At 38.9% G+C, this 10440-nt stretch overlaps 1 pseudogene; it reads left to right on the top strand.

Moving 5' to 3' along the window:
- Positions 1 to 892: 892 nt before the first annotated feature.
- On the top strand, positions 893 to 1011 carry LOC118605677 (annotated as a pseudogene).
- The last annotated feature ends 9429 nt before the right edge of the window (positions 1012 to 10440 follow it).

Below are 10440 nucleotides of genomic sequence, written 5' to 3'. Positions count from 1 at the left end.
TCCTGACCAAGATTTTCTATCATCGCAGAGAGTTCCCAGTTTACTTAAGGGATGGTGTAAATGCTGAGAGCAAAACCAGAGAAAATCTACTTTCATTTTAAAGAAAAGCATATGCCCAGTATCACTTTGATACTTGGGAAAGAAGATGATCTTGTGGAATCAACAAGCAACAATAAAATCTTATAAGTGGTAAATACTGGAATATTCTAAAACTCATTTGGATCGGAGTAATATATTGAAAAGTACAGAAATAACTATAATGATATGAGAGCAGAGGAATAGAGAGGAACAAATACATGATATTCTGAGCCACAAACTAAATCAATTCTTTCTTTCTTGAGAGAGAGAGACAGAGAGACAGAGAGACAGAGAAACTCCTAAAGTATTTCAAGAATGTTTTTTCTTCTTTCCAACTCCTGTAAGGCCATTTAACCTCTTGGTTTGTAAATACATGATCCTTCTGTTTAAGCATGCAGGTGACTTTAGATTGGAGAAGCAGATTTTAACAGTGTTTGCTCAAATCAACTCTTAATCGAAAAAGCCTTGGAGATAATATGGGAGCCACATTGAGGTCCCCAAAGAAAAGACTATCACCTGGACGAAAAGGACAAACCCTCCACCTGAGCACGCAGAACAGTTCCCAGCCTCAAAGCTGCTGTGAGAAGGCACATATCTTCTTAAACTCCCTGCTCTCAGAGGAACAAATGTGCCCCGGTAGGAAATGCATAGCAAGAATAGGTGTTGCAAAGTTCTCCTTTAGGAACATGCCAAGCGTGTTCTTAAAACATGTCTCTAAAGCAAATGTGACAAAATAGGGTAAGCAGCCCCTTCAGCACCCCCTCTCCTTGTCTCTTCTCTCTGCATCTCTCTCGCCTTTTTAAATCTCTCTCTCCTCTATGGCTGTGCCACCCTGAACATGCCTGATCCTGTCTGATCTCGGAAGCTAAGCAGAGTTGGGCCTGGTTAGTACTTCGATGCGAGACCGCCTAGGAAGAATGGGTGCTGTAGACGTAAAAATAAAATAGAAAAATAGAAATAAATAAATCTCTTTGTTGCATCTGCATCATCGTTATGTGTACTGTGGTCTAAAGTAAGGACCAGAATAGGGGGAAGGAAAGAATTGTTTGAGGAAATTGAAATTCTATAGCTGCTGGCATGATAGGAGCCTCAGAAAGACTGGAGTCCATCCTACGGATGTACAAATGTGGACTGATTCAAAAGGTGGAGTTAACTGCTTACAAATTGCTTCATTATACCAAACACCAAGCTGATACACAGAATGGTCTGAGTTCAAGGCAAAACATTTTTCATTGCATCAGTGTTGGCTATACTGATAGTTTATAAAACTGTAATATTAGGATCATTTAATCTGAAATCTCATTAAAGAGCAGGAACAATGAGAATTAAAACGAGGAGGGCGCTGGGGAGATAGAGAAAGGAACATAAAAGGATTTGGGGTTGAACAAATAGTAGGGTGACAGGTTATATAAGTCAAAGCAAGTGCCATCCTTAGAGGGAAGGAGGGAAAGAGGTGCACAGATCACTCTTCCCAGTAGAACCAGTGATGACTTTTAGGAGACCACTATGCTACACACCCTTGAAGACTCAGAGGTCTGGATCTCAGATGCTGTTGAGAATGGCTATAAACCCCACTGCAGAGCTTGGAGGGGAGGCTTCCCCCCTTCTCCCTTACTAGTCATACTTTTTCTCTCATTGCTGCAGCCTCACTTCTGACAATCACCTATCTGACCACACATTGGCCAAGCTGGGACAGATCACTCTTGTAAACTGACAAGGCTTCAAGATTTTGCCTGAACTTTTCCATGCTCATGGCCCTGAAAGCAAGACAGATTAAAACAAAACAAAACAAAACAAAAAACCATAATTCTTGTGGAACTGGAGACAGGCACATGCAAGTATGCTATGGCCAGGAACAGTGGTTCTCACAGTGGTTCCTGGAGCAGCAGCATTGCCATCATGTGGAAACTTGTTAGAAATGTAGATTCTTAGGCCTCACCCCAGATCTATGGAATCAGACACTCTGAGGAAGGAGTCAAGTCTTCCATTCTAAGTTTTAAGATCACTAAAAGACCTTTTAGAGGTGGCATAGCATCCTTGTCTTATTTCTGTGCTCTCCCTGTTATCTGTCTGGAAAAACTTCTGGACTTTCAAAATGCAGCTCAAGATTCAACTCTAAATTCTTTTCTAATTCTTTACTTTTGGTATTCTCATGGTGACCTTCTATCATAGTTTTAAAAAAATGGGTTGAGAGCCTTTGTTTTCCTACCTGGATCCTCAATATCTGCAAAATCCTACAACAAATTGTTTATTTTAAAACTTGAATAGATTTTAAATAAAACAGAATCTATAAAATATGAGCAGTAGTATTATATTTTCTATCCACCATGACTGGAGTTGATATGTTCAAGCTAAGGGATAAATAGAAGCAAACAAATAGAGTAGAAAATAAAAAGGTAGAGAAAAGGATAAGCAAGGGCAGAAATTTTAGAATGTCACTTGATAGGTTATATTGTTGAGAGTATTTAGGAAGAGCTGGTCTCACAGAGTTAATAGTAGAATGGGCTGTCTTGAGACGTAATAAGCTCACCTCCACTAAGGTGCTCCAAGTATGAATAGTGGATGATAAATGTCAGTTGACAGTGGAGATAAAAACCAGTCAATTGGGGGAAATTGCTTGTGTTAAGAAGTAATATAATTGGATCGGGGCCCAGCTGGACAATTCCAAAGTGGATTAGTAATTTCTGCTTTGAGTATAAGAGTGGGGAGAGGGGTGTCATGAAATCAACTTATCTAGACCAGTGACACTAAAGACACTATGTGGAATGTGATAGGATTGTATTAAATGGCCTTTGGAAATATAAGTCCCATGTGTCTGAGATAAAAAACAAGAAGTTTTTACATGGAAGTTACCATAAAAAATAAGGTATTATTGTTCCATTTTTAGCATATTGTTAATGATGAACCACTGTAGATGAAGACTCATATAGAGGATGAGTGACCTGAGCTAAGGATGGAACAGAGCAAGTTAGTTCTGGTTCAAAATTGCCAGACTTGTAAATCAACATTTAATACCCTGACATATTGCACGAGGCTACCAACTAACAAGCAAGCACAAAATACTTGGTGAATATAAATAATTAACAGGAAAGTAATTAGAGGTCTTTTAAAACACAATCTATCTTGATTAATGTAAAAGAGCTTAAATGAATGTTTCTCTGTAAGACCAAATAATCATTGTTTCCATCATTGCCACTGTTAGTGCTGTGTTAACTTCATTATTTATAAGCCACAGGAGGATTGGAGAGTTTCGGGTGCTACTTTGAGCTAATAATACTGTGATCAGATATTTAAGTAAATAATTCCATTTCAGTTTATTTTTCTTATCTGAGGGAAGTCCAAGATGTAAAGGTGTTCAGAATAAGGTCATTATTTTGTTTTAGAGACAGTTATAAAATGGAAACTCTAAAATGTGATCTGGAGAGCTCAAGAACCATGTCAATAGATTTGGAAGCTTATTTTCTGAGCTGAACTTAAAACCACTCACACAGTGGTTCCCGGGCTTTGTTACAAAAACCATCATTCAATATTTATAGACAATAGGATCCCTGGTGTCAGGCAGGTCCCTAATCCATTCCAAACACACAAAAATTTTTCCCAGACAATAGCCACTTAATCAGGTTATTTTAGAGTATAATTATGTCCTTAATGCAAAACAGATAAAACATACTTTGCTATAAATCACCTCTAATCAGTGACGGAAAATCTTTTAAGCAATCCTTTAAATGCATGCCCTTTTACTCCACCATTATTTAGAACCCTTCGTTATCTAGCCTGGTGTCATCATGAAAGAAATAGCTTCATTTCAGCAAAAATGAGTACAAGAAAGTACCAGACGAAAATTATCTTTAGAAACCTAAATTCTTCTTTCTACTCAAAGAAATATGAAGAAAGTAATCCCATAGAGTTTGTGCAAGTGTTTGAACTTGGATCTCAGTTTCCTCATTGATAAGATAAGACAATGGTGTGTAGCTCACAGAGCTGTTATGAGGATTGAATGAGGAAGGGTATCAATAACTCAGGGCTGCATCTGCCACAGTGCAAGTGCTTAATAAACATCAGTTACCCCTTTTCTTTACTTCCTGTCTCTAAGATGTTGGAGGTACAACCCTCACCTGATCCTTAGGGGAGAGTATAATGTGATCAAGATTGACAGTGGGACCGACCATGAGTTTTCCTCACTGCAAGGCCACTCCTTACTTCAAATTTCAATTCTAATAATCTGATTTATATTCATTATTCAGATTCTGTCTTCACTTTCTAGCTGATAGCCAGATTCCTTAGTAGAACAAAGAGTTCTTACTCTGATTAGAGGGCCAAAGTTTCAGTCATAGCAGTGAGAAAATCCATCTATTTGGGACATCAGCCCTTCATCATCTTACCCATTTCACTTTCATACCTCCATCCTGGAGTCTGGAAATTGCCCAAGAAATGAGTAGTGCTAGGTGCTGCCACATGTCCTTGATGTAGAGCACCTGCCTGGCTTTCTAAATATGACTTCTGTGTGTTCCTTGGAAATATTCTATCCTTCTATGAAGACGATGCCAACATATCTGCTAGATGACCTGATGTCTTGTTATCATGTTTCACTCTGTGACATCCAGGTTCTAAGGGATGGATTGGACATACTCTTAGAAACTAACACTGCTTGTATCTCTTAAATGATTGCTTCATGCCAAGGAAGAGCAGACTGGAAGCAGCCCTCTCTAGCCTAGACTACTTCATCAATTCAACCATGTCTTAGCTGGATACACTAGTCAAACAAATTCCCTTCTCCATCAAATGTTTACAAAGCACTCACAATATGGCAGGCATTGTCCAGGGGCTGCAGATAGAGCAGTAAACAAAATAAAATTGCTGTAACAATGAAGCTTACATTCTAGTCAAGGAAACTGACAATGCCCAAACATGTTGGGTATTTTCTATTAGCCTTTTCAAATCTACTCTCTACTCTCTCTACTCATCCTGTGTTTCCCAATACTGAAGTCTGTGGACTGCAATAGGTGCCTTTGTCCACAGACTTTCAGTTGGATTTGGCCACTGGGAAGCATAGGCAAGAGAATAGAAGAAAAAGGGAGAGAGATGGGGTGTTTATTTCCTCAGCTTCCTCCTTGCCAGGCCACCCTCTTCTAACTCCAGCCACAGCTCCTGGCAGGCAGCCCTCTCTTCCAACCACAGCTCTCTCTGAGTCCTGGCACCTGCTCCTTCCCTGGCCCTTTTTGGCCTGGCTAAAATAGTGGAGCCTCAGCCTTGCTGCCTCAAGTTTATTGATCATTCCATGTTCTTCTATAATGTTGCTCACATCTTATAGTTCCCTATTAAATCCCTTAAATTTACTCATTTGAATGTGTCATCTATTTAAAGCTAACACTTGACTACTATATCAAATGAAGAAATAAATACCATTATGCCAGGCAATGATAAGTATTGTGGATTTAGAAATGAGGCAGAACAAGGTAGACATAGTGCTAGAAAATGCTAATTAGATTGAGAGTGGTGAGCGAAGTACATGACATTTGACAAAGACATGAATGATTTGAAGTAGGTTTGCCAGGTAAAATAAAGAATGCCCAGATAAATTTGGATTTCAGATGAATAATGAATAAATTTTCAGTTTATGTGTGTCCCATGTAGTGCATTGGATATACTTATACAAAAAATTTATATTTGTTGTTTATCTGAAATTCAAATCTAACCAGATGCTCTATATTTTTAATTTTTTAATTATTATTATTATTATTATTTTACAAAAAAACACATCCAGTTTTTATTGTTTTCTTGGAAACTGGCACCAATTCTGATGTTTTTTCAATGGATTTTTGTTCTTTAAGAATGGAAAGGTTGTATACTTTAAGTATTTTAACTTACTCAGCATTATTACAAGAAAAGAAATACCAGAAAATTAAATAAAAAATTAAATGAGAAATGTATTTACAATGTTCTATAAGATAAGGAAAAGCTATCAAGAAACAATATTTTTGTTCTAATATCAAATCTCTTGTTACATAAGATATAATTTTCTACAAAAATAAAGGTCTCCCAGCTTCTGAACAAATTCTGCTAAATACCATCAATATGTTAAAACTTAGTATTCTTTTTTTGTAAATTTTATATTTTATTTTTTTATTATAGTTGACTTACAATCTTATATTAATTGCAAGTGTAAAACAGTGATTAGACATTTATATAACTTTTGAAGAAATCATCCTGATAGAACCAGTTTCCATCTGAGACCATACGAGTTATCACAATACTATGGACTATATTCCCCATGCTATATTCTATATAACCATGACTATTTTGAAACTACCAATCTGTACCTCTTAATCTCCCCGCTTCACTCATTCTCTCATCTCCCAATCTGACAACCATCAAAATACTCTCTTGTACCCATGAGCTTGTTTCTGTTGTTTGTTTGTTTATCCTGTTCTCTAGATTCCACATATGACATTTGCCTTCCTCTGACTTACACCACTCAGTACAATACCCTCTAGGTTCATCTAATGTTGTTGTAGATAGCAAGATTTTATTCTTTTTTTTATGGCTAAGTAATATTCCATTATATATACATACCACCTATTCTTTATCCATTCATCTACTAATGGCACCCAGGTGGCCTCCATATCTTGATTATTATAAATAATGCTGCAAAGAATATATGAATTTGCATATCCCTTCAAAGTAGTGTTTTAGGTTTCTTCAAATAAATACCCAGAAGTGGGGTTACTTGGTCCTTTTCTGTCTTTTGTTATAGGCTTTGTTTTAAAGTCTATTTTCTCTTGTATAAGTATTACTTCCCCAGCTTTTTTTGTTTTCATGTTTATGAAACATTTTTTCATCCCTTTATTTTCAATCTGTATGTCTTTTGATCTGAAGCGAGTCTCTTGTAGGCAGTATATGAGGGGATCTTGTTTTCTTATCCTTTGGCCACCCTATATTTTGATCGGAGCATATAATCCATTTATATTTAAATTAATTTTTGCTAGATATGTAGTTATTGTCATTTATTATTCATATTTTTAATCTTTTTTTCTTTTTTCTTCTTCTTAAAGAAATTCCTATAACATTTTCTGTAATACTGGCTTGGTGATGATGAATCCCTTTAGCTTTTTCTTCTCTGGGAAGCTCTTGATCTTTCCTTTGATTTTGAATGACAGGTTTGTTGGGTAGAGTAATCTTGGTTGTAGATCCTTACTTTTCATTATTTTGAATATTTATTGCCATTTCCTTCTGCCCTGAAGAGTGTCTGTTGAGAAATCAGTGGATGGTCTTATAGGATGTCCCTTGTAAGCAACTGACTGCTTTTCTCTTGCTGCTTTTAAGATTCTCTCTTTGTAAACTTTGTCATTTGAATTATGATGTGTCTTGGTCTGGGTCTCTTTGGATTCATCTTGTTTGGGACTCTCTGTGCTTTCTGAGCTTGTATGTCTTTTTCCTTCACCATGTTAGGAAAGTTTTCAGTCATTAGTTCTTGAAGTAGATTTTGAATTCCTTGCTCCCTGTCTTCTCCTTTTGATATCCCTATGATATGAATGTTGGTGTTTGATGTTGTCCCAGAGGTTCCTTAAACTATCCTCATTTTTTTTTCTTTTTTCTTGTAACTGTTTTGATTAGGTGTTTTCAGCTAACTTATCTTCTAAATAACTGATTTGATCCTCTGTTATATCTAATCTACCATTACTTCCTCCTAAGGTATTCTTCATTTTGGTTATTGTCATCTTCATTTCTTACTGGTTCTTTTTTATGTTTCTATCTCCACTTTTGTGTTTTCTATCTCTTTGTTAAAATTCTCACTGAGTCCCTCTACTCTTCCCCTAAGTTCATTGAGCATCCTTATAGCCAGTGTTTTGAACTCTGCATCTGGTAGATGGCTTATCTCCACTTTGTTTAGTTATTTTTGGAGCTTTGTTGTATTCTTTTTTGAGGGACATTTTTCTTTGTCTTCTTATTTTGGCTGCCAACTTGTGTTTCTATGTATTAGGGATTGCTGCCATGTCTCCTAGTCTTAATAGAGTGGCCTTATATAGTAAGCATGCTATGAATCCCAGTGGCACGCCTGGTCACCTGAGCTGGGTGCTCCAGGTATGTCGCTCATATGGGTTGTGTGTGCCCTCCCATTGTAGCTGAGTCTTGGTTGCTGTTTGCTTGTCAATGGAGGGTTTGACCCTCAGGCTGATTGGTTGTGATGACTGTCTATGACCAGTGGAGGAGCTGTTGTGCAGGAGCTGACCCAACAGAGCAGGATTTGCTTTAGCTGGGCTCTAGTGCCTGCTCTGTCTGTACTTTGGGTGTGTCATTCTCAGATGTGACCCCAGGTAGTGCTCCAGCTCAAACCAAAGCTAGACGTTGGGCATGAAGGCTGGGGCTTCCTGGGAGGGACCTTGCAACAGACCAAGTTCAGTTGCAGCCTGTGCCCTGCCTTGAGCCACTTAGCATGAGCCACCCAGCAATCCGCAGATGGCTGTCACCCATGCTGGGCTTGGCAGTGCCTCCAGAAACCAAGCCACAAAGTGAGGCCAGCTACCTCTAGCGCTGGGCTGCTCAGTGAGCGATATAGGGCATGCTGAGGCCATAAGGTGTTTGTTTAGGTTTTGTGAGCCTTTTAGAGATTTTAGGAAAGTCTGCAGCATAAGCCAAGACTGGCCATTTGTGTAAAGAAGCTACTGGAAGCTGCTTGTGTGGGCCTGGATGTTGGTAGGGGTGAGGTCTCAAGGAATCACTAGAGCAGGGCAACCAGTGTTAGCCAGGTAAATGGAGACTCATTTGGTGGCCATCTGTGTGTACAAGCTGAGTGGGGAAGGGCTCAACAAAAGAACAAAATCCAATGCCAGCACTTCTGTCCAGAAGACAGCTGCTTCTCCAGCCTTTGCTTTGAAGCCAAACAACTCAGTTTCTTTCTGTATATCCCTGGTGCCCGTCAAGCCACTGCCCCAGCACTGGAGCTCAGAGCGAGTGAGTCCGACAGCAGTAAGTCCATGCCCAGGGTCCTTTAAGAGGAATGTCTGCAACTTCTGCCTCCTTCCATCTCGCTCAGTCACAGTCTCTGCTCATTTTTACAGCCAGAATTCATGGGGATCTCTTTTCTTGGCACGGGGACCCGAGGCTGGGGAGCCAAGTATGGAGCCAAAACTCCTCACTCCTCCAGGGGAACCTCCACAGTCAAGATATTTCTCATGATTTTTAACCACCACACATCGATTGGGACCCACCCATTTCAAGTCTCCACCCTCCTACCATTCTCTAGGTGGCCTCTTCTCTGTGCCATAAGTTGTAGGAATTCTGTTCAGCCAGACTTCAGGGGACTCTGAATGCTGGCTATTCTGTAGTTTAGTTGTAATTTTGATGTGGGTGTGAGAGGAGGCCAGCTCAGCATTTCCTTACTCCACCATCTTGACTGGATGCCCTATAATTTTATTGCAACATCTGACAACCCTAATTTGAAGACATGAGCAACATGAATGAATGAATGACTATCTGGAGGAAGAATATTTCAGAAAGAGCAAATACTAACAACAGATATCTGAGGAGGTGAGTTCAGAATTGGTGAATGCATAAAATATCAAGAAACAGTAAGTAACCTGATGTCTTAGTTATTGTAAGTTGTTAATGGGACAAAGGGTATTATCAGAGGGAGATGGGTGGAAGGTTTACAATCCTGGGTCATCCTCCCTCCCTCGGCTTGTGCTTTCTCTCCTCTCTCAATTGCCTAATTCAGTTTCTTATGTTAATTACAGTCATGGGGGAAAAGGAAGCCAGAGGAGGAAAGCAAGATGCCATAGCCCTCAGTGCAGCAATAGCAAATGAAGCTGAAAATTACTTGAATGTTGCCAATATCATTTTGTGAACAAATACCAACTCTAATGCAAATCACATGCAAATTACCTTGATGCTCCTCTAACTCATGCAGCTGAATATAATTCCTGGAAAACCCTAGGGGATCTGTGCTGTTTGCTGTGTTCCTGCTGGTGGGTGAACTGCCAGTCAGAAGGAAAGTACACTGTCCATACAAATCCATAGCAGATACAAACCCTCTACTAATGAAAGGGTTCATAGCACTCTCCTCTGCCCCAGAACTTGACCCCAAGCAGGCTCTCATGCATGCTCTCTTATTCTATTCTTCCAAAACCTTAGGCAAGGAGGTATTGCTATCTACAATAAAAAGAAAGAATAAGGTTTTGCCCTCATCGTTAAGTCTATGAGACTGATTCAGGGCAGAAGCAAGCTGGTAATTTGATTCAAGATACTTAACAAATATGGCAATTTAGCATGAATATTGAATGAGTGCTCTGCATATATATTTCAAAAAATTGGGTCCAAAGACAGACACTACAAGATGCTATTAATCTGTGTGTGTGTGTGTGT

Source organism: Rousettus aegyptiacus, unplaced genomic scaffold (assembly GCF_014176215.1).
Source record: "Rousettus aegyptiacus isolate mRouAeg1 unplaced genomic scaffold, mRouAeg1.p scaffold_m13_p_7, whole genome shotgun sequence".
Lineage (NCBI taxonomy): Eukaryota > Metazoa > Chordata > Mammalia > Chiroptera > Pteropodidae > Rousettus > Rousettus aegyptiacus.
Note: the sequence above shows the minus strand (reverse complement) of the source record. Positions and strands in the feature narration are given on the sequence as shown.